This window comes from Balaenoptera physalus, assembly GCF_965194825.1.
Source record: "Balaenoptera physalus genome assembly, chromosome: 9".
Lineage (NCBI taxonomy): Eukaryota > Metazoa > Chordata > Mammalia > Artiodactyla > Balaenopteridae > Balaenoptera > Balaenoptera physalus.
Window position 1 is genome coordinate 37333589 of NC_138888.1, and position 26136 is coordinate 37359724.

Here is a 26136-nt window from a genome sequence, read left to right on the forward strand (position 1 = left end):
CTACTTTTTTGTTCTTTGTGAACTAATTATATAAAATTACATGCAATGTGGTATAAAAATACATATTAATAAGGTATCATTTTCAACCATTAAATCAAGTAAAAACATTTTAATTGATAGCAGTGAATGTTAATATCAGCATGAAGAAACTAATAGTCTCATGTATTGCTCGTAGCATAGTAAATTATAAACCTTTTTTGCAAATAATCTAGTGACTTCAGTTCAATATGATGAACTCAGCTGATATGAAAAATTTATCATACACAAACACATAAAAATACTGAATAAAATGAAACATTTTTACTATCTAATTAAGCTTGAAACCAAGAGAGGGAAATCACCAGGATCCAGAAGAAAGAGGGGTCTCCAAGGAAGGGGCCAGATACAGGCTATAGCTGAGGGCAATCAAGGGAGGGGAAAGGATCCAATCACAAGGAGATCTTGATCTGAGCTAAATGTACAAGGCCACAGAGGGCTGCTCCATTTGCAGGACTAATCAATACCCCACCAAAGGCAAGAGGGGAGGCCATCAGCCTTGCTGGATGGTAGAAAGAGAATCATTCCAAAAAGTTGGAAACCAAGGCTTAAACTGTGCTCAGGACTGGGATGTCCAGACTCATAGCACTCTGTGATTCGTGGACCCCGAGCAAAAACTGGATATGATGACTGGTCTGGGATTAGGTAATGCTTAACTTCTTTGTAAGTATGGCTCTCTAACCTGGAGCACAAGGGATGTTTGTGGAACACAATCCCAGTAACGATGCATGTAACCATAAGAAAGTGCAAGGTTAAGAACGAGGAAACACACATGCACGAAGCAACAGTCACCACAAATGGGATTTTTGCAGCCCAAGCAATGGACACAGCTGAATAAATGAAAAAAGACTTTAAGGTAAGTAGGTTTAAAACCTTCAAATTGAGTAAGGGAAGAGTAGAAACTATTAGGCAAGGATAAGGTTGCCACAGGAAAAAAAAAGTAAAAGAGGTCAAAATGAAGTACATAGAAATTCTAGATGAAAAGCACAGTCATTGAAATAACTCAACCAACAAGTTGATTTCTAGGCTCAACAGAGTTGAAGACAAAATTAAAGAATTAGATGATAGATCTCAGAAAATTATCTAGAATTTAATTTTATATATATGTTGAATATATACACGTATTAAATATATGTATATATTCAATAATTGTATTTATCAAACATATCCAAAATATTGATAAAGCTATATATATTATACAAAGATGTTCATCATTGAATTCAATTTCAATAATAAAAATCAAAACCCCAAAATAATTGTAACATACACTGATAAGACTGTGAAGTTGTTATAAATCCATTTAGTGGAATAGCATGCTTTCTTTAAAATTAATTACAAAGTCTGTGGAGCAAATTGGTAAATCCATATAAAAGAAATCTAAGTGAAAGAAAGGATAGTAATTTCTATGCAATAATTATGAGTATATAACATATATAGAAATATATATAGCAAAACAACATCGTACTAGTGACTGTGCTAGGGAAGTGAGGTTATATACTTTAATCTCTTCTATAGCCCTGTAGTTAGGAGTTGAGTATTACTAATCACCTGTATTAGATAAGTCCCCTAACTAAAATTTCTCAACTCCCAACATCACAGTTATAATGTAAAGTTTGGAATCTAGGGAAAAAAGTTCAGGCCTCTTTTCTCTTCATTAAATACGACTTAACATCTCCAACAAAAGGCGTGCTCTACTTCTATGCCCCATTCTTCATTCACACTTTAAATGATGCTGTTATGGGAAAAAGCCCTCTATAAAGAAGCAGGAGCTCTCTGGGAAGTGTGCTCAGACCTCTGGTCCTTTGCAGGAACTGCCAGAGATGATGCAGACTTTGACAGCTCTTGCCTGGGCCTGGCAGAGTGCCTCAAAAAATATCTGTTGACTCAATAGACCATTATTGAGTCCTTAGAAATGGACACATTTTCTTACTGATTTTTCAAGGCTGTAGGACAGAGTATAAATCTTCTTTACCTGCAGTTTAAATATTACTCCTAGAAAGTGTGATATAAATCAAGCCTGAATTTGCTACGTAAGTAACAACTTCCCATAATTCCTAATTATGCTCCAATGCCTTATGCTCTAGAGAAAACCATATTTAATTAATTAGCAATCTATACATGAAAGCTTTCTACTGCATACAGTTCAAGGAGAATAGCACAAATTCATATTTTTAGAATATAACATGATACATGAATTTCTAGCATTACATCCTAAAAATTCTTAAAGATTAAATGTCTCTTCAAGATTGCAAAGATTTGGATTTAAGAAAAAAATTCTTTCAAAAGATTTTCAAAGGAAGCTTTGAAGATCTGTTATTGGAAGCTTAGGCAATGACCGCTTGATGACTGAAAATCCTATCCAGATATCTGCTTTTATCAAGAAAGATTTTCCTGCAAAGATCAAGTTTCTCATTCTGTTGCCTGCAAAACAGAAAGTCTTTCTGCTTTCTCATCATCTTTAAGAAGTTTCACCTTATACCCTTATGTTATGCAAGATCTGTCTTTAAATTGCAGAGTCAACATTCTTGCATGGAATTTTTTATCCTTTGATGTCTCAATATGCTGATATTTCAATGTCAAAAAGCTTCAGATACTTCCCTGAATGACCTGAGGCACCAGGTCTGAGGCTGAGTTTACAAAATCAATCCTTTCCATTGCGGCTATAAATCCTACATACAAGCCCTTAGAAAATACCTTTTATTTTTCTTCCTTTTGTCAACTACTGAAAAAAACCTGAATATTCATGTGACTATAGAGTAGTGAGATCACTGTAGTATATACAGAAGTCAAAATATAATACTGTACACATAATCATAACAAAATTTTATTTAAAAAAACAAACAAACAGGGAAAGTCTGAAAAACTGTCACAGCCAAGAGGAGCCTACGGAGAGACATGATGACTAAATGTAAGGTGGTAACCTGGATGGGATCCTGGAGGAGAAAAAGGACATTAGGGAAAAACTGAGGAAATCTGAATAAGGTATGTACTTTGGTAAATAACAATGTATCAATATCGGTTCATGTGACAAATGCACCATACTAATGTAAGATGTTAATAATAGGGGGTACTGGGTATGGGTTATACAGAAACTGTACTATCTTTGTAATAATTCTGTAAATCTACAACTGTCCTAAAATAAAAGCTTATTTAAAAAAATAAAAAATAAGAGACTAACTTTCAAAGGAACAAGTCAGAATTAACATTTCAAAATGAGTGTGGCTCTTGTCCTTTGTGTATATATTTTGCATTTATAATTTTACCTTTCCCTTTACACAAAAGGCTTGTAATGAACACAACAGAGGATCATTAAAAAAGATTCAGACCCTCACAGAACCTCACTAAGAGCTTTGTTCTTCTTCTACGGATGCTATCATGGCTCAGAACACTTCTGTACCTGCCTTTGGGGACAATTTCCTAGCCAGGCAAGAAAATCACTCTCATTATCTTGAACCTGCCAGGCATTTATTCTCCCTAGGGCTAGGGCTTGACTGCACTGCTTATCTCCCCTCAACTTCCACCCCCATACCTCTTGCCTGTGATTCACCAGCCACAGGAAAACTATCCTATCTGGATGCTGGTGGGTGTGGTTTGAGGGTGAAGGCAGAGGAAAAGGCTAGGACGCAGGCTAGAACTGCAGTGTGATGACAGCCATTCCTACACCAGCCGCCTCCCACTCTTAGGCACACAACTGGACCTTAGTGACAGGGTTAAGATAGGATGTAGACCGTAAGTCAAAAGAGAAATACTATCAGTGGTATATATTGTTTCTTTTAATAATTGGTTTTAGATCTTATTTATACATTTCTCTAAAACTTTCCTACTGGATTTTTTCCAAAACTTACCTCTGAGAGAGGTAACCTTATTTGATTGCTGAATTTTAAAGAAAAAAATTTTAACTCACCATTAAAGAAAAAAGATCAGAAGCAATTTTAAAACATGTATTTCAAGTACAGAGTTTTGCAGAGCTTGATGTCATTTGGCTGCTGGACAATGAAACTAAACATAGATGTTGGGATCAATTAGTTCTAAGTTCCCATCACAGGCCTTCCCTAACTTCTCTGAACCTCAATTTCTTCCTCCCAAACCATTTACCTCACAAGGAGATTTCAGGACTAAAAAGGACAGCATAAATGAAGGGGCACAGTGTGAGATCTGACAACAGCTACTCACAAACACTCAGTAAACATTTAGCTTTTCCTTTACTACAATTACCTTTCATCATGATGATGATGACATTGCTGTCTACCAATCCTCGAGCGTTCATCATGTACTAGCTACTGTATCTCCATTATAACATGAGGACCCGGAGACTTGGGGAAGTTAAATACCTTTTCCAAGGTCACAAGTCCACAAGCAGCAGTGCTGGGAGTTTACTCCATATCTGCCTTACCCCAGAGCCAGTCCTGTTTGCCACTACGATGCTTACTCCCTCTTCTTAACAGTTGTTGAAGAAACATGTGGCCTCTCCATTCTGCTTCTTACTGACCCCACCTTGAATAAACCTATCATATGTAACAATGTATTTTAGTTTGATTTTAAAAGAATAAATCCTGGATTGCCAATCACAGCTATGTATGCCACATTTTGGTAACAAATACAGAAAAATATTAAAATGAGAGGAAATGATGAAAAATGAGAAATCTGTTTCATTCCAATCAATTCATTCTAGACTAAACGCCAACGCTAATCGCTAAATCATATGCTCTCAACACTGCAAGTCAAGACTTTAAACATCCCCTACGATACCCAAATATGTGATTCTTAGCCACCTTTACCTGTCTAAACACATGTGCACGTGTGTGTGTGTATAAAATGACAGGAAGCTCACTACTAGATCAATCTTTCCAATATACGACCAAATTTTTTCACTTTCTCCTTATCCTACAGTAAGGTTCCCAGACTCCATGGCGTGCTGGTTGCTCTTATTCATCTGACATATCTGCCTCATACCATGACTCCAGAACTATAACAATATAACGAGTAGCCTCCTCTGACTAACAAGAGTCCTCAAAACTCCTCTACATACAATAGAACAAAACAGATTCTACAATATACATCAAAGTACTTGGTTACAAAGTAACATAATAGGGAAGAGTCTACTATAATGAGGGATATGAAGCTTCATAAGCCAACACAAAAGTCACGTGGACACTGGCAGAAAGTAGAGAAGAGGAGGGAGACTGCCAACAGGAAAGGGTAGGGCCAACAGAAAGCAGCAAAGGAAAATAGGGGGCAGCGGTAGGTAGGCATCAATAATAGGGTCAAAAGAAATAATAACTTTCCAGATGAAAAGTCAGGGAAGGGATCCAGATTGGAAGTAAATGAGGAAATGCAACCGAAACAAAGCACAGAGAAACAAGCAATTCTTCTAAGTCCCATAGGGAGGTGAGAAGTGGCCAGGAGAGCATTTAAATATTGAGATGGAGGCAAACGTAGGACAGTCATTCAAAGAGACCTGGGCCAGTTAGAAACCTCACCACCTCCAGTGATGAGGAGGATTAGAAGACTTAAGGTCATCGATGACTTACTCCACAAATGAGCACATTGTTGCAGTGCCTGGAAAGTGGCAGCTAAATTCCTCAGCAGCCAAGCAAGCTTCCTCACACTCAAGAGCGGCGGACCAGACAGAAAGACACTTCATTTAGAAGCTAACAGCTAGACAAAGATGTTCCAGTTGGGATAATCAAAGCAGGCCACCGCAAGGATTGTTATTCTTTTCAGTATTTTACTCTCTGACAATACCAAAATAATTCAATGTATACCAACCCTTAGAAGATTGGAGTTTACAAAAACTTCTGTCATTAAAGATCCTATTTCATATTTAGAATACAAAAGCACTTAAAATATACCTGCACAAATTATTTTAGTATGCCCTGCCTAGCTGGAAACACAGGAATTCTAGAGGTCGGCTTCAGAATACTCCCTCATCTGTCAGAGATAATTGATGGCAGTAACATTTGTTCTTCAGCTGCTGTGCATTTTTTCACTTATCGTTGCTTTGAATCACACCACTGAGGATTAAAAGATAATCACTTCGTTTCCCTCTCTCAGCACAAATAATAAGGAATCCATGCAGCGATGCACGGAGGATTCCGTTACAATGTATTCCTATCACACGAGGAAGAAATCCTATACTTCTTTCAACACTGTAAAATTAAAGGAGAAAACCAAGACAAGTGTGTGAATTCTGGACTAGTAAGTAAATAATCCCTAAATTTAACGACTTGTGATTCAATTTTTAACTTCACATTTTAACACTAAAAAAGTGTATTTATAATTACGAAGAAACTAACTTATTTCAATTTACTTTTATTGTCATATTTAATTACTAGTTGAAAATGTATTAGTACATCTTTATCATAAGATACTAACAGGTGGTAACATTAATATGGGATTCTGTGTACCTCAGCCGGCACTAGAGCCTTCATTCTATAGTTCTTAAATTAAGTCCAACAAGCTTAAAAGCACAGTTCTATTTATTGCTGACCTCAAAGGCATAGCCTCTAAAAATAAATGGTAGCAAGAATGGAGTATAGTAGAAGAATAAACACACAGGAAGACCAATAACAAGAAAAAAAATACAGTGAGAATACTAGAAAATTTATTTAAAATTTCACATCAATACTAGACTCAGCATTCCCTAACAGAACTCTAATCTTCAGAATACTTTTGCCTTCATTTATTTTCCTCATGAGAAAAGTCTCATAAATAAGCAGTAGGTCCGTATTAATTAATAAGGAAATCAAAGGACAATTTAAAAATTAATATTCTGCAAAATGCCAAATCAATAAGTAAAAGGTAATCTCTGAGTTGATGACTGAAAATTTGAGACTCTATATTCCAAGGTCTTTTTGGAATTTTTAAATTAGGTGTAACTGAAGTATAGTTCTCATACATTATACTTTTATACATATGAAACGCCTTATAACATTAAAAGTAAAAGGAAGAACAAAAAATGCTTAGTAAAAGCATGTTACCGTTTAAGTTTACCCTCTTTTTAAAAAATCGTTTTACATAGTAATCCGTTCAGGACTCTCTCTTCCCATTAGTGGAGCATGCTGCCGGACTACAAAGCCTGATTCAAACTAGAATATGAAAAACTTCCTCAAAATGTATTGGGTCACAAAATTATTTCCATTCCCTTTAAAACATGCAGATGCTCCCATACTTCAGTCAATATATTTAGATAAAATATATTCTAGAGTGTCTATTTCTCTAATGAATACAAATCTGAAATGCACCAGGTTTTCCTAGAATATGTGATTAACATGAGGACCAAAATTTCCTTAGGAAATCAAGAAAGAATAATATTTAAAGGTAAAAGAATCAATAGTTGTGTTTTTCAAAAAATAAGAAAAAGTTTTCTTTACAGCATTTACATTCATATAAAATGACAGCGAACGAATTGTAACTGTTGTCTGATACCTCTAATACACACCCCTTGCATTTATACATTATGTGTTATATATAACACCTCATATATTATAACATTATGTGTTAGTGTTTCTGAAACTGGAATCCAATATACAGTGATCATCACTATACTCACGGAGTTTTTTTAAAAACCGGTTTTAAAGACAAAACTCCTTTTTGAGTGATTATCCATGTCTTACACCATTTAATAGAATATGTCTAGCTTCTAGATTCTTAAATAAATTAAAACACTGCTTTAAGATCAAGATAATGGTACAACATGGCAAGGTTTTGTACTACCAATTGCCAAGGGCTAAAGGGAAAGGAACCGAGTTGTTAATGCAGAAAGTAAATATTAAATGATGAAACCCCATTATATAACCAGGGTTTCTCAGTAGTCTGAATGGAGAAATGCTTGAGAGAATTGAGTCATCACATGACCAATGGCAGACTAATAAGGATAACATTCATCTACACTGATTTAGTTTCAGGAAAAAAAAATATTCATTGCATTAAACTGATCTTGTAAATTTGTAGTTAAGTTACTGGTTGTATAACTGTGTTGGGACCTATGTTAAAATCTGTTTCTGTTTTACAGCTGTAGAACTGCATGAGGGGAATAAGTATAAAGTATGTGGAAAGTATAACTGCATGTTTATGTATATTATAATGTTAAGTCAACAGCAGGGAGTCCATGACAATTTTCTCCTTTAAAGGTGGTCTGAGTATTTCTCAATTTTAAGAAATACTGCTGCATACTTTCCTAAGCAGTCTTCATCTGATCCTCAGAGCAGCCCTGCAGGGCTTATCTCGACATTTTCAAGATTAGGCAAATGTGGCACAGTCGGCTTACCTGTCCTGCCTGCAGTTATACTTTAGGCTCTGGCTAAGTACAGTGCTTTTTCCATAATACCACAAACATATCAGTGAGTCTGAACTACAATTTTAAACCTTGGGAGAAAAAAAAAGATTCCATTTGTATTTGCTATTTTTCTAAGAGAAGTGGGAGAGATGAAAGAAGAGATACACTTATAGGTATTCACAAGGCAGAAAGCATCCAGTGAAACCGAAGAAGAGCTCTGCTGGGCCTGTCAGCTGAGGAAGCAATGAATCCCTGCCAGCTCCAAGCACCAACTTCCCTGTGCACCTGCGGTTAGCCACTGATATCACGAGCAGGCTAAAAATGGAATGGCGTTTCTACAAGAGGAAATTTAAAATAAAATATCCCAAGACCAACCACTCTCAGGACTCGACTAGGAGACTCAGAATCAGAGGTAAGAGGAGCCAGCAGGCCCTGCTTGCCCTCATTGTCCTATGCGCTGTGTTTTTCCTTGTTCATTCATCAGAGGATCCAAGTCACCCTGAAACAGGAAGGTGTGTTTGATGTCAAATTCTGCTATACATCAACTACAGGTTCTAGACCATAGGTAAAGGTGTAAGAAGACATGTTTACACTTGAAAACAAAAAGTGGCAGCAAAAAGCACTTTTGAAGGACTCAATTCAACATGTACTTATTTAGTGCCTACTATATGCAAGGCATTGTTCTTCACCAAAATGAGAATATAGATTCCTTGTCAACTACAAGTTTATAATCTCATAGGCGCTTATAATCTTATGTTGACAAATAATTGCTATAAATTTGATAAGGGCTATGACCAATATAAACATAATATGTATGGAAAATGGTATTTAGAGAATTTAGAATTTTGAGATGTTGGGCAAACTGAAGATTTAGGTAAGCTTATGGATTTACATTAGCATTTAGGAAACCTCCAGTCAAATGAGTCTTCACTCCCCCTTGTCTATACCCCATGGCAGTTTTTTTCCTCAGTTCCTTTCCCCTGTTTCAGACTGAGGAAAAAAGGCAGATGTAAGTGACACATAAGGTGTCATCCACAGAGTGGGATAACAAAGGTGCAAAGGGGAAAGTGACGTGCGAAAAAATGAGGTAATAGTCAGAGATGACTAAGATTTGAGGCTAAGCGACTAGGAGGATAGAGATGACAGTAACTGAGAAAGGAACATAGGAGGATGAAGTGGTGAATGTTCTGGAGAAAACATAAAAACTTTCTTTTTGGACATATTTAATTTGAGGTATGTCAGAAGCAATGTCTCTTAGGAGATGCCCCCAGCTCACAATCAGAAAAGGGACTCTGGAGCCTGCAACAGAGATCAGGGCTAAACACAGAAATTCTGGAGTCACTCCTGCAAAAGGGCAGCTGAAGGGATGGGAACAATGAGGTCAAAGGAGTACGTACAGGGTGGAAAACAAAAGTCTGTAGGCAGATCATGGAGAAATACACTAACTGAGAAGACAGGGTCTAGAGACGCCATCAAGGGCGAGACAGCAATAAAGCTAAAGGTAGAGAGAATGGAAAGACAGCAGAGACAGCAGTGTTCAGGGCTGTAGAGGGTGAACAGATAGAAGGCAGAGCATTACCCTGAAACCAATGTCAGCGTTTCTCATGTGCACTGGCTCCCTTCAAGGTCCTAGGAATGTACTCAAAGGGTCACGTTTTTGCAGAAATAAGATTTCAACTGCAACTGGTTAACACCACTTTCGCCTTCCACTCTGACCTCTCCCCATCACTGGGTCAGCTGTTGTTATTGCAGCTATGAGTGAACGTTTTTCAGATCTGAGAATTTGAGTTGGTGATATAAGAAGTGTGTGTTTGGGGGGATATATGTCTATGTGATCTGCCGTCACTTTTGAGTATAGTTAACTAATTGGTAGGCCCCAGGGTAGGAACAACTTCCAGGAATGTCTTACTTCCTCCTGTAATGACTCACCTGGATCATGACGTAAGGTACAAGGATTGTATCACACACCGTCATGTCCTACAGAGCTCAGGGTGGGAGATACGCATGCCGTGCAAGAGAAAAGAGGTTTGAAACGTAGGGAGGCAGACATTTATCTGTGGAAAACTCCTTCTCATCATCAAACACAAAACATTTAAACAGGGATTTTATTCGCTATGCTTAGGTCAAAATGGAAGTTCGCTTCAATCAGTTTAACAATTAAAAACACATCATACTTTTTCTTTTTTATAGAAATACGACATAGAATTTATCAGCATGCCTTTGTCTATAGGACACAAATTTGTAGGAGTACTACAGGCAAGTTTGTATGAGGAGAGACATGTTTCACGCATCCCAACTATCAATACTAAAAACATATTACAGATGTATGAAGCAGTTAATACCATATTATATTTTAAAATTGTGTGACTTTGTAGTATTTTTCAGCTTTCTAAATTTGTAATTTGTTTTGATTTTTCTAACCATTTTCTTTTGCACCTAATTTTATATTCACAATTTACAGTTCTTTGTCTTAAAGACTACACCCACATGGCATAAGCTTCAGAGTCCAAAAACCTAGGTCTACTCCTGATTACAGATCTTACTCTCAAGACAGCTGTATCAGTAGAATGGTGGGGGCAGAACTCAGACTGCAATGGATTAAAGAGATTTAAAACTCTTCATAAAAAGAACATCATAAAAATAACAAAAGGAAAACCATAAACTGGGGAAAGATATTGGCAACGCTCATAACTAACAAAGGATTAGTACTGTGAGTATAAAAATACAACTCCCATGAATCAATAAGGAAGAGACAAGTAACCCAAGAGACAAAGAGAAAAAATGTGCTAGACCTGAAAAGTCACTTCAAAGAAAACACGAAGGAAGCATAATGTAAAAAAAAAAAAAATGTTCAGCCTCATGCACACATTAAATTACGAGATTTTTTTTCATACCCACCAGATTAGTCAAACACTTAAAGTACTACAAAGTGCTGTTGAGGTTATGGAGCAACAAGGGCTTTCATCAGTTGTGAGAGCAAGTATAAACTGGCACAATGACTTTGGAAAACAATTTGGCAATACCAAGCCAAGCTAAAGATGCACATTCTTATGAAGCATCGATACCTTCCTGGATATAAACCCTGGAGAAATTCTAGGACATGTGTGTTGTAATAGAAACAGTAAACAACAACATCAGAAACAATTCAAATGTTTATCAATAGTATAATGCCTGAGTAAATTGGGGTTTATTCATACAATGAACTACAAAACAGCGATGAGAATGAGCAAATTGCTGTCATGCACTTCAATATGGATGAATCTCAGGAATTTAACGTTGAGTTTAAAAAGCGTGGCATAAAAGAATATACAACGTATGTTTTCATTTATATAAAGGTGAAATTAGGCAAAAATAATCAATACTGTTTAGGGATACAGATATTTGTGGTGAGAATATATTAATAAATGATTCAATAAAATCTGGGATATTAATTATCTCTCAAGGAAAGAGCACAGAATGTTTTGGATGGGTATCACGAGGCAATAAGACAATATTAACTTAAAACATGGTGTCAAGAAGATAAAGGTATAAATAACAAGTCCCAAACATCTCCCTATTCAGGGTCCTAAATACCATCAAGAATTAGCAGTAATCTTGTTTCAATTCTTTCTTAATGGATATATAAGTTTTCCTTAGGTAATATTTGAGTACCTAGCATCACGGTTTTGCAGAATGCTAGCAGCCTGGATTTACAAATGATATTTTATACAGCTATACCATCAGAAATTCTTGTACTATATCCTTGACTATCTCAATGCTCTCTCTTTCAGACAGTGAGCTCCAAATCCCTGAGGCTGTCAACAGTCAGCCACAGAGCTATAAAGTTCAGAGTCAAGTAGCAGGTGTAAATTTTCAAGTATAATTCTTACTCCTAAAAAGATGAAAGCATAGTTAGAAATATAATGCCACAAAACTGCCTACTGTAGCACTGTGGGCACTGAAGAAAACACAGGGCAGCTCAGGATACATTAGTTTCAAAATACATTCAAAAGTTGGTTGTAGAAATTTTTGTTACCTACTTAAAGTCATGCTAGTAACTATCTTCTTTCTCCAAATCTGAAGCAGCAATTGCAACTGAGGGAGGTTTGGAGTCAGAAGTCTGGGCAATCTTGGTTATTTCACTTACAAGCTTGTGAACTATGGCACTTATGAGGCAATTGGAAATTTTAACACTGACTAGATATATGATGATATTAAGAAATTAGTGTTAATTGTTTAGGTGCAATAATATATTCTGGTTATATTTAAAAGAAAGTCTTTATAGAGATACATACTGAGGTATTTGAAGATGAAATTATGTCAGGAATTTGCTTCAAAATAATAAAGAGAGGGGAAATTAGTGAGAATAAAGACAGAACAAAATTGGTCACGGGTCACTGACTATCGTAGTTCGGTGATGGGCATGAGGGGATTACACTACTCTGTCCATTTTTTTATGTTTGAATTCTTCTATAATAAAAAGATGCATACACAGATTTATAACACACACATAACGCTTACACACTTTTTTCTCTAGGCTAACACTTAAAAATCACCATTTCTTCTAGCCTCACTTTTTCCTCCTCCTCCCATCATGATCCCCTCCCCTTCTCCAACCTTTACACTCAAGGAGAGCAATTCATTTTCTAAAATGTAAAACACTGTTGCTTCAATGACTCCTCACGGCCTGCAGGATAAAGGCCCAAATTCCCTGCCCTTGATTACAGATGCAGCTCTGTGACGGACTGAGTCCTCCTCACTGATCAACTGTGTCTCCTGCTTCTACTAAAGTCACTTCCATTCCGTGGAAGAGCTATGTTTTTGCAGTCGTGGTTCTCTCAGGCCTGGAAACTCTTCAGTAGCCCCTTCCACATCTGGCTAATTCCTTCTTACCCTCAGATCTCACCTGAAGCCTGACTGGGTTTTAATAAAACCCTTCCTAACAAATAGCCTACCTATCCCTCCTGTGTGCTGTCCCAGCACCTGCACCCACCTCTAATGTAGCAACTACTACACTGCAAGACAAGGGCTTTTACTTATATGCCTATCTGTCTAGTCTGTAATTCCTTGACTTAAAAACATGGTATGTTTGCTTTGCATCCCCAGGACCTGGAATAGTATGTGTAGTATCTAGAAAGCACTCAGTGAATATTTGTGCAATTAGGGAATAATCTTATTCTCTCATATTTCCTTAGCCTTTTCATCAAAAAAAAGGAGAGCTAAGCAAATGGTGGTCAGGATGGGCTAAGGATAATACTTTTAATAATAACAATAGAAAGGTGGGAGAGAAGAAGAGCTAATATGTATTAGTGCTTACTACCTGCCAGTTATTGTTCCAAGCATTCTATTTATATTAATTCATTTAACCAGAAAACCCAAACCTCTTGTTAAAAATACGGATTCCTGGGACCATCCCAGAATTACTGAATCAGAATTTCTTAGGGCTGGACTCAGGAATCTATTTTGAAAAGGTGCCTCATACATTTCTGATGTTAAGTCAGCTTTAGGAATAACTGGCCTAGCAGTACAGAGCCAAAGAAAGTGCATATGATAGCATGCACAGTTTTCATTTTGAAGTTCACTGTTACATAATATTTATTATTCCATGATATTCTATAAACTTGTGAATAATCCTAGTGTAGGCAGAGTCAATGACATTGGTTTCTCAGCCTGTAAAATGGACAAATATTCTGTTAAATTGGAGAATTTAAGAGGCTTCACAGCAATGTCTTTTTTTAATCTCTAATTACGACATCATCAAGGAAACAAATTGTTTTAGGTAAGCGATGGCTGGTCGTTTAGCAAGTAAGGATAAGATTAATAAACTTCCAATTACTTTAAAGTTAGAATTTGACAACAAATTATATTATAACAAAGAATAATATCCTGCTGAATAATTTACAAAGACTTGGAATAGAAATCCCCAGTGTTTTATCATTCAAAAGTTAATTTCCGGGCTTCCCTGGTGGCGCAGTGGTTGAGAATCTGCCTGCCAATGCAGGGGACACGGGTTCGAGCCCTGGTCTGGGAAGATCCCACATGCCGCGGAGCAACTGGGCCCGTGAGCCACGACTACTGAGCCTGCGCGTGTGGAGCCTGTGCTCCGCAACAGGAGAGGCCGCGACAGTGAGAGGTCCGCGCATCGCGATGAGGAGTGGCCCCCGCTTGCCGCAACTAGAGAAAGCCCTCGCACAGAAATGAAGACTCAACACAGCCATAAATAAATAAATAAGTAAATAAAATTTAAAAAAAAAAAGTTAATTTCCAACTTCCTAAAACCAAATACAAATTCTGAACAAAAACAAAAAACACGCCAATTTCAACAAGAAAATTCTTCTCTCCTCCCACTATTCTAAACTTTCATTATTTTGCTCTAGGAATCAGCAAACTGGCCATTACTTTACATCTACACACCATTAGAAATATAAAGCGTCACAAAGCATCCTAAGTCAAGTACATTCTTAAAATGAATATTCTGCAGCTTCTAGGTTTCTTGCTTGTTCCTGCTTGACTATATTATTTATGAAGCTTTCATCTGAGAATAGGGAACACATTTTAATATATGTAGCTGTCTGTGAGACCAGTATTTAAGATACCAGCTCGTTTTATTTAGGAAACATCCTAATTACAAAAGTACACCTTTGTGATAATAATGAATAAGTGTCCTACTAAAATAATATTAAAAGGAAGTATTTCTTCACATGTAGAGAGTACTCTCTAGCCTTACTACTCAATATGTGATGTCCCAGACCAGCAGCACTGCCGTTCCCTGGGAGTTTGGTAGAAATGCAGAACTTGAGCCCCAACCCAGACCTACTGAATCAGAATTTGCAATGTTAACAAGATGCCCTGGGCCTTGGAAGCGTTGTTTTATAGTTTTCATAAATCATTTGAGTCCCCTGAGTTCCATCTCAATTCTGGATTAACAACCTGTGTGACCTTGGAGGAATTTACCTGACTCTGAGCAGTGCTGTCTAATAGAACTTTCTGTGAACTTTCTGTGATGATGGAAATGTTCTATCCCTGGGCCGTCAAACACAGTAGCCACTGGTCACACGAGCACTTGAAATGTTGCTATTGAGAATGAGGAACTGAATCTTCAATTTTATTTAATTTTCAATTTATATTTAAATAGTGCCATGTGGCTATTAGTACAAATCTAGAAAGTACCGATAGTATAAAATCCCATCCAGCTCTAACTTCTTACAAACTAGATCCAGAAAAATGATTTACAAAATCATATTCAGGACTGTATTTAAAACAAGTATCTGTTGAGTTCCTACGATGTGTCAAGCACTCAGGCTTCATTAATGAACAAACGGAACAAAATCCTTGTCCTCATGGCTTACAACCTTGCAGGGAGAGAAAGACAATAAAATAAATACAATAAATAAAATGTAACATTATTAGAAGATAATAAGGCTATGGGAAATAGAGGAGAAAAGAAAGGATGAAGAATGGTGGTGCAGGCATGAGGGCTGGTAGCATTTTATATGAGGTGCTTGCAGAGAAGAGGCCACCAGGAGAAGCTGACATTGGAGCACAGCCTGGAAGCAGATAGGAGTTAAACATGTAAATATCAGGAGGAAGAATGCACCCAGAGAGAGTAAAAAGCTACTGCAAGGAGAAGCCCGCGCACCACAACGAAGAGTAGCCCCCGCTCGCCGCAACTAGAGAAAGCCCGCGCGCAGCAATGAAGACCCAACGCAGCCAAAAATAAATAAATAAATTAAAAAAAAAAAAAAAAAGCTACTGCAAAGGTCACAATGTGAGTAAGGGGCTGATGTGAATGAGAAACAGTAAAGAGTCTCCGGAAGCTGGACCTGAGTGAGCCATGGCAGGAGTAATGGGAGATGGATCAGAGAGGGAACAGCAGGGAGGAGAGGGTCATGGGTCATGCAGGGGCTTCAGGCCACTATAAGTCTTTTAACTTTTATTCTGAGGAGCCACTATAAAAGAGTAATGTGTCAGATCACAATTTTTAAAACGATCTCTCTGGCTTCACTCTTGAGATCATTCCACAAAGGCTCCAGGGCAGAAGCAGGAGGAATAGTTAGGCTCCTATTGCTGGATTCCTGGTCAGAAATGATAGTGGCTTGGTTCACAGCGGTAGCAGGAGAAATGGTGAGAAATGGCTGGATTCTGGATATATTTTAAAGGTAGAACTAACAATAGTGCATGAAAATTAAGAATGTAGTATGAGAGAAAGAGAAGAGTCAAAGTTGTTTCCAAAGTTTTTGTCTAAACAACTAGAAAAATGGAATGGCCATCAACTGAGATGGGAAAAACTATGGGTGGAACACATTTAGAGGGAAATATAAAGGGTGGAGTATTTGACATGGCTATTATACATCCAAGTAGAGAAGTGTTACGCAGAAGGATAAACCAGTCTGGATTTCAATGGAACAGCCAGAGCAGGTGATATAAATTAGAGAATCCATGGTATGTGGAGAATATTTGCTAGAAATTGAATAAGATGACAAGAGCAGTGAACATAAACAGAGAAGAGAAGAGGACCAAGGCCGTTGAGAGTTAAAACAAAAGTTAAGAAGTAACTCAGGAAAGGAGGAATTAAGAAAGAATCATACAAGAAATATCCAGAGTAGAAAGGAAAAAAATCAAGAGACTATGGTGTCCTTGAAGTAAAGTGAAGAAAGTGTTCAAAAGCGAGTGATCAATTATGTCAAATACTGTTAAGAAATTAAGTAATGTGAGAGTGAAAAAATTACCATTAGATTAAGCAATATCAAGGCCAATGGTGACCTTTACAAGAGCAGTTATAATGAAGAGGTAGAGGGAAAGCTTGATTGAAGTGTGTTCAAGAGACAATGAAAAGAAAGGAAATAAGAAATGGGGAATATAGACAACTTTTGCAAAGAACTGGACTGTAAGGAGAGTGGAGGAAAGGAATGCTAGCTACAATGGAAAATGGGGCCATATGAGGGTTTTTGTCTTTATTTTGTTGTTGTTGTTGTTTTTAAAGAAAAGAGCAATAACAGAGAGTTTGTATGCTGATGAGAAAGACCCAGGAAAGGGAAAAATCAATGATGTGGGACAGAGTTCAGCAAACTATTTGACACATGGGCCAAATCTGGCCCATTGACTATTTTTACAGCCCATGAGCTGAGTGATTTCTACATTTCTAAATGTTTGAAAAGAAAAATCAAAAGAAGAATAATATTTCATGAAATAAGAAAATCACTTCAAATTCAAATTTCATTGTCTAAAATAAAGCTTTATTGGAACACAGCCATGCTCATCCTTTACGCATTGTGTATGAGTGCTTTTGCTCATTATGGCTGAGTTGAGTTGTTGTGATAAGGGATTATATGTGACATTTTCATTGATTCCCACTGTTGCACAGAGCTCTATGAATCACAATGATAGTTACTGTTATAACTTAACAGTATTTCAAGTGTCATATATATCGCCATACCATGCACTGTATTTTCTTATTACGAATGCAAAAGGAGATAAAATGGACTTGGAATGTCATGCTTTGAAGGCACAGTGCAGTGTGGATTATTTTGTTATTGAATTAGATGGCAAAGCATTTTATTATGTAGTAACATGATAGCCATGCTAAAAGAATACAGTATATGTCAACATTACCAGCCTACGCACTCATCACAATACTCCCAACTCATAGGAAAGCAATAGTCAGGAAAATTAGAAGATTTAAAACATTTTGTGAATTTCTTCACAAATGTAAAAAGTAAAATGAGGCTGCAACAAAGTTAATTTTGCAAACGGCATATTTGTTAGACAAGCAAAGAAAGCTGTTTACCAATTGCATATTAATTAAATTATATTACACTGCAGTTGCCAAAGATATGTTTCTAGAGAGAATAAACTTATTTAAGACTAAGCCTTTTGGTAAGAACACTGCTCCAAAGAGTTGAAGAAATTGGAAGCAACATCAACAGTCAATTAATTTAAAAACAAGGCAAATGATTTCAAGTCATTTCCTTAGCTCTTTACGTGTCAATAGATGTACAGATACTAATTAATTGTTGCTATTTTTTTGAGGAGTCAATGCTTTTTGAAGCGATAGGAAAATTAGCCTCATATGAATAGTCTGCATGAAATAAACTACAGGCAAGAATATTTTTAAAGACGTTGAGAAAACATAAATTCAGTATAACCTGAAGTGGAATCTGCTAAGATATATTACAATGGATTTGTGGTAAAAATATACATAGAATAGAAAAAGGTTTAGTTTGTCAAATTAACAAAGCTAGTGAAAATTTAATGTGTTTAAAGGCTAGGGTTACTCACTGTTTTATTCATTAACAGGTACTTTATGAAAAATATTCAAATCTATCATGTTATTGAACAAATAGTGTTAACAGTGGAATTAATTTGCTTTCATGAAGTGAATTATGATTACCTCTGTGCATTTTGTCAGGAATAGAAGCTGAATATACTGACTTACCTCACCACACAGTACACAGTAGTGTGATGGGCTAGTAGTGGTAAAATTTAATTGCAATTTTTTTAGCTCAGATCAGTTTGAAATTTTTCTGAATGACAAGAACCACCTTTAACCACCTTTGGAAATTAGATTTTGCTGAAAACCTTATGCTTATTAATGAATTCAACCTAAAATCACAGACAAGACAGCACTTGTATTCAAGAGTTATACTATAGTAAAATCATTTTGACAACTACCATTTGAATCACAAGTAATGTCAAGCTGCTCTATAAATTTCTTGTACTGTTAAAAATTAAAACTAGAAGTAAAATATCCATTCCCACATAAATTTGCAGCTGATATTCTTTCTGAGCTCAAACTACAATTCAGTCAGCATTTTTTTGGGACCCTGATTGCAATGCAATAGAAATTTCATATTTCAAAATTCAGTCAGTCACAAAGGACCACATATTGTATGATTCTATTTACATGAAATGTCCAGAATAAGCAAATCTATACAGGCAGAAAGTAGATTAATGATTTCTTAGAACTGGGAGGGATATCGAGGGGGCAGGGAGTGACTGCTAATGGGTATGGGATCTCTTTAAGAGAGAACTAAAATGTTCTAAAATTAGATAGTAGTAATGGTTTTACAACCCTGTGAATATACTAAATAACGTTTAATTATATACTTTAAATAGGTGAACTGTATGATATGTGAAGTACATTTCAATAAAAATGTTTTTAAAAATCCATTTAATTGTGCATCAAGGAGCTTCCACATAACTTTCAATTGGAAGTAATCAATTTGCAACATAATGACATTCCAAATGCAAATAATAAAGAGAAAAATCTACTAAATCCTATAAAGGACTTCCAAAGATAAATATGAATATATATACAGGCCAGTAGGTTGATACCAGTGTTTGACAATGCCTATCTGTGTGAAAAGACATTTTAAAGATGAAATATGTAAAATCTCAAGACAGATCAACATTGACAGAAGACTTATTTGCAATTAATACTGATGATAGGGGACACTAACTTTGAACCCCAATTAAGCAAAATGTTAACCCAAAAGAAAAATTCTATTCTTATTAGTAGATCTGTATTACATATAAAAATCCTCTATTATTTTTATTTTTGTCAATAAAAATATGTGGAAATTTGTTTTATTCTCTTAGAAGTTCTTACATAATATTCTTGAATTTGTCTCTTGGCCTGCAAAACCTAAAATATTTACTATGTAGTCCTTTACTGAAAATATTTGTCATCTAATGATATAGAAGAAAGAAGATATAGATGTTGGAAAATCGTTTTGAGAAAGCAAAAAAGGGAAGTTCTTGCACCACTGGAGAGATTTAATTCAGCCTTTAAAAAAATCTATTTGAAATGATTAGATACAATGACCTAGCATGAAGGTAGGACTTACAATAATCAAAACAGATTACAGCAAAGGTCAAAGACAACTGGGGGAAGAAATCAATGGTGGAAGCCATGCATACAATATCTTTGTAAAATTCGAAGGATATTTGAGATCACTAGTTGAAAATAATATCAAAGAAAGTTTGTGGTCTGATGGTTGTCCCCCTTTTCTGCTAACCACAAAACTGTATCTTTCTAAATGTGAAAAAAATATGCCAACATGGCAACACCCAGAAACAAGGTCACAAAAGAAGGTGAGGTATTTATAGAAGTAGTGATCTTTAGCTTTATAAATAGAAATAGTTTAAGATCAAGAATAATGTCAACTTGGCAGTGAAGACAGATGTGTACTTCCACTTGGACAAGAAATTGAGAATTATGCTCCTTTAATGGAGATGATTATTTCTACTTTTGTAACCTATCTAGAATTCATTTTAAAAAATGAAAGAACTGAAAGCAGAGAAGAGTGGAAGATATAGTTTTCATTAAAAACATGGTGACTAATTATGGACTATCATCCATAACTTCTATCAGAGAGGTCTCCAGAGCTTTTGCAAATACACACCCGACAGTGGTAGGGCAAGAGACCCAAGAGGGTGAGTTTAAACCCAATTACCTCTACTGCGATACGCTACACTGTATTTTGTAGATGTGTGCTATCTAGAAAAAAGTGCTAGTTTGGTCCCTGCAGTGAGCCACAGCCACCCGCCGCCTCTGCAGGAGACCCTCCAATAGTAGCAGCCGTGTGGCTGACAGGGTCTTGGTGCTCCAGCCTGGTGTCAGGCCTGAGCCTCTGAGGATGGAGAGCTGAGTTCAGGACATTCGACTGCCAGAGACCTCCTGGCCCCACATAATATCAATCGGTGAGAGCTCTCCCAGAGATTTACATCTCAATGCTAAGATGCTATGTATCAATGCTAGTAAATGATTAAATGCTCCAGCCAAAAGACAGAGACTGGCTGAATGGATACAAAAACAAGACCCACATATATGCTGTCCACAAGAGACCCACTTCAGACCTAGGGACACATACAGACTGAAAGTGAGGAGAGTAAAAAGATATTCAGTAAAAAGTAAAAAGATATTCCATGCACATGGATATCAAAAGAAAGCTGGAGTAGCAATTCTCATATCAGACAAAACAGACTTTAAAATAAAGTCTATTACAAGAGACAAAGAAAGACACTACATAATGATCAAGGGATCAATCCAAGAAGAAGATGTAACAATTGTAAATATTTATGCACCCAATACAGGAGCACCTCAATACATAAGGCAAATGCTAACAGCCATAAAAGGGGAAATCAACAGTAACACAATCATAGTAGGGGACATTAACACCCCACTTTCACCAATGGACAGATCATCCAAAATGAAAAAAAAAAGGAAGCACAAGCTTTAAATAACATGTTAAACAAGATGGACTTAATTGATATTTATAGGACATTCCATCCAAAAACAACAGAATACACTTTCTTCTCAAGTGCTCATGGAACATTCTCCAGGATAGATCATATCCTGGGTCACAAATCAAGCCACAGTAAATTTAAGAAAATTGAAATCGTATCAAGTATCTTTTCCGACCACAATGCTATGAGACTAGAGATCAATTACAGGAAAAAAAACTGTAAAAAATACAAACACATGGAGGCTAAACAATACGCCACTAAATAACCAAGAGATCACTGAAGAAATCAAAGAGGAAATCAAAAAACACCTAGAAACAAATGACAATGAAAACACGATGACCCAAAACCTATGGGATGCAGCAAAAGCAGTTCTAAGAGGGACGTTTATAGCAATACAATCCTACCTCAAGGAACAAGAAAAATCTCAAATAAACAACCTAACCTTACACATAAAGCAATTAGAGAAAGAAAAACAAACCCCCCCCCCAAAGTTAGCAAAAGGAAAGAAATCATAAAGATCAGATCAGAAATAAGTGAAAAAGAAATGAAGGAAATGATAATAAAAATGAATAAAACTAAAAGCTGGTTCTTTGAGAAGATAAACAAAATTGATAAACCTGTAGCCAGACTCATCAAGAAAAAAAGGGAGAAGACTCAAATCAATAGAATTAGAAATGAAAAAGAAGTAACAACTGACACTGCAGAAATACAAAGGATCATGAGAGATTACTACAAGCAACTGTATGCCAATAAAATGGACAACCTGGAAGAAATGGACAAATACTTAGAAAAGCACAACCTTCCGAGACTGAACCAGGAAGAAATAGAAAATATAAACAAACAAATCACAAGCATTGAAATTGAAACTGTGATTAAAAATCTTCCAACAAACAAAAGCCCAGGACCAGATTGCTTCACAGGCGAATTCTATAAAACATTTAGAGAAGAGCTAACACCTATCCTTCTCAGACTCTTCCAAAATATAGCAGAAGGAGGAACAATCCCAAACTCATTCTACAAGGCCACCATCACCCTGATACCAAAACCAGACAAAGATGTCACAAAAAAAGAAAACTACAGGCAAATATCACTGATGAACATAGATGCAAAAATCCTCAACAAAATACTAGCAAACAAAATCCAACAGCACATTAAAAGGATCATATATGATGATCAAGTGGAGTTTATCCCAGGAATGCAAGGATTCTTCAATATTCACAAATCAATCAATGTGATACACCATATTAACAAACTGAAGGATAAAAACCATATGATAATCTCAATAGATGCAGAAAAAGCTTTTGACAAAATTTAACACCCATTTATAATAAAAACTCTCCAGAAAATAGGCATAGAGGGAACTTACCTCAACATAATAAAGGCCACGTATGACAAACCGACAGCCAACATCATTCTCAATGGTGGAAAAACTGAAGCCATTCCTTCTAAAATCAGGTACAAGACAAGGATGCCCACTCTCACCACCATTATTCAACATAGTTTTGGAACTTTCAGCCACAGCAATCAGAGAAGAAAAAGAAATAACAGGAATCCAAATCGGAAAAGAAAAAGTAAAGCTGTCACTGTTTGCAGATGACATGATACTATACATAGAGAATCCTAAAGATGCTACCAGAAAACTACTAGAGCTAATCAATGAATTTGGTAAAGTTGCAGGGTACAAAATTAATGCACAGAAATCTTTTGCAGTCCTATACACTAATGATGAAAAATCTGAAAGAGAAATTAATGAAACTCTCCCATTTACCATTGCAACAAAAAGAATAAAATGTCTAGGAATAAACCTACCTAAGGAGACAAAAGACCTGTATGCAGAAATCTATAAGACACTGATGAAAGAAATTAAAGATAATACAAACAGATGGAGCGATATACCAGGCTCTTCATTTGGAAGAATCAACATTGCAAAAATGACTATACTACCCAAAGCAAGCTACAGCTTCAGTGCACTCCCTATCAAACTACCAATGGCATTTTTCACAGAACTAGAACAAAAAATTTCACAATTTGTATGGAAACACAAAAGACTCCGAAGAGCCAAAGAAACCTTGAGAAAGAAAAATGGAGCTGGAGGAATCAGGCTCCATGACTTCAGACTATACTACAAAGCTACAGTAATCAAGACAATATGGTACTGGCACAAAAACAGAAATATAGATCAATGGAACAGGACAGAAAGCCCAGAGATAAACCCATGCACATATGGTCACCTTATCTTTGATAAAGGAGGCAAGAATATACAATGGAGAATAGACAGCCTCTTCAATAAGTGGTGCTGGGAAAACTGGACAGCTACATGTAAAAGAATGAAATTAGAACACTCCCTAACACCATACACAAAAATAAACTCAAAATGGATTAAAGAACTAAATGTAAGTCCAGACACTATAAAACTCTTAGAGGAAAACATAGGAAGAACACTCTTTGACATAAATCACAGCAAGATCCTTTTTGACCCACCCCCTAGAGAAATGGAAATAAAAACAAAAATAAACAAATGGGACCTAATGAAACTTAAGAGCTTTTGCACAGCAAAGGAAACCATAAACAAGACGAAAAGACAACCCTCAGAATGGGAGAAAATATTTGCAAACGAAGCAACTGACAAAGGATTAATCTCCAAAATATATAAGCAGCTCATGCAGCTCAATATCAAAACAAAAAACAACCCAATCCAAAAATGGGCAGAAGATCTAAATAGACGTTTCTCCAAAGAAGATATACAGATTGCCAACAAACACATGAAAGGATGCTCAACATCACTAATCATTAGAGAAATGCCAATCAAAACTACAATGATGTATCACCTCACACCATCAGAATGGCCATCATCAAAAAATCTACAAACAATAAATGCTGGGGAGGGTGTAGAGAAAAGGGAACCCTCTTGCACTGTTGGTGGGAATGTAAATTGATACAGCCACTATGGAGAACAGTATGGAGGTTCCTTAAAAAACTAAAAACAGAACTACCATATGACCCAGCAATCCCCGTACTGGACATATACCCTGAGAAAACCATAATTCAAAAAGAGCCATATATCACAATATTCACTGCAGCACTATTTACAATAGCCAGGACATGGAAGCAACCTAAGTGTCCATCAACAGATGAATGGATAAAGAAGATGTGGCATATATATACAATGGAATATTACTCAGCCATAAACGGAAACAAAATTGAGTTATTTGTCATAAGGTGGATGGACCTAGAGACTGTCATACAGAGTGAAGTAAGTCAGAAAGAGAAAAACAAATACCTTATGCTAACACACATATATGGACTATAAAGAAAAATAAATGGGGGCTTCCCTGGTGGCGCAGTGGTTGAGAATCTGCCTGCTAATGCAGGGGACATGGGTTCGAGCCCTGGTCTGGGAAGATCCCACATGCCGCGGAGCAACTAGGCCCGTGAGCCACAACTGAGCCTGTGCGTCTGTAGCTTGTGCTCCGCAACAAGAGAGGCCGCGATAGTGAGAGGCCCGCGCGCCGCGATGAAGAGTGGCCCCCACTTGCCACAACTAAAGAAAGCCCTCGCACAGAAACGAAGACCCAACACAGCCAAAAATAAATTTAAAAAAAATAAAATTAAATTAAAAAAAAGAAAAATAAATGGTTCTGATGAACCTAGGGGCAGGACAGGGATAAAGACTCAGACGTAGAGAATGGACTTGAGGACACGGGGGGGGGGGGGGGGGGAAGGGTAAGCTGAGACGAAGTGAGAGAGTGGCATGGACATATATACACTACCAAATGTAAAATAGATAGCTAGTGGGAAGCAGCTGCATTGCACAGGGAGATCAGCAGGGTGCTTTGTGACCACCTAGAGGGGTGGGATAGGGAGGGTGAGAGGGAGATGCAAGAGGGAGGGGATATGGGGATATATGTATGCGTATAGCTGATTCACTTTGTTATACAGCAGTAACTAACACAACAATGTAAAGCAATTATACTCCAATAAAGATGTTAAAAAACAAATTATCACAATAAAAAAAAAAAGTGCTAGTTTACTTACAAAATAAACCTATATTACCTGTCACCAGGGATGCCATAAGAGGACAATGATTACAGAATATTAGAGCTAGAAGAAATCTTGGAAATTATAGTATTCATATCCCTGAGTGCTTAAAATGAACTTAAAAAATAAAAAATATTTATTTTCCAAAAATCAAACAAATTTTAAAAAGTAGATTAATGTAACATACATGTTTTCACAACACCCATTATTAACAAATGCTCACATTTTATCATTCTGCTTCCTATTTTTTATATAAAAAGATAGAACATTACAGATAAAAAGTACTTACGATTCTTCTCTCCTGCTGCAGAATTATGCACTCTTATAAATCTGGCTTACGTTTATTTTTTAATACTACACTAAAAACATATCTTTGAACAACATATCATGACTTTACATGTTTTTTAAAATTTCATTGCATTGAAACTGCTTGAATTCTGAAATTTGGTTGGTTTTTACTTAATATTGCATTTTCAGTATCTATATTTATGTTAATACATATAGAGAGATTTAGTTGATTAAGTTTAAGTGCAGTTGAATAGTGTACTTATGAATAT

At 36.4% G+C, this 26136-nt stretch overlaps 1 protein-coding gene and 1 long non-coding RNA gene across 4 annotated transcripts in view; one reads left to right on the forward strand and one right to left on the reverse strand.

The window, feature by feature from the left end:
- Positions 1-26136, reverse strand: part of RNF217 (ring finger protein 217) — a 128115-nt gene that overhangs the window by 82930 nt on the left and 19049 nt on the right. The window lies entirely within an intron of this gene.
- LOC309666981 overlaps positions 2976-26136 on the forward strand; it is a 33702-nt gene continuing 10541 nt past the window's right edge. Inside the window, exon 1 of the long non-coding RNA XR_014267445.1 lies at positions 2976-8726. This is a non-coding gene — a long non-coding RNA (uncharacterized lncRNA). The remainder of the gene's footprint in view (positions 8727-26136) is intronic.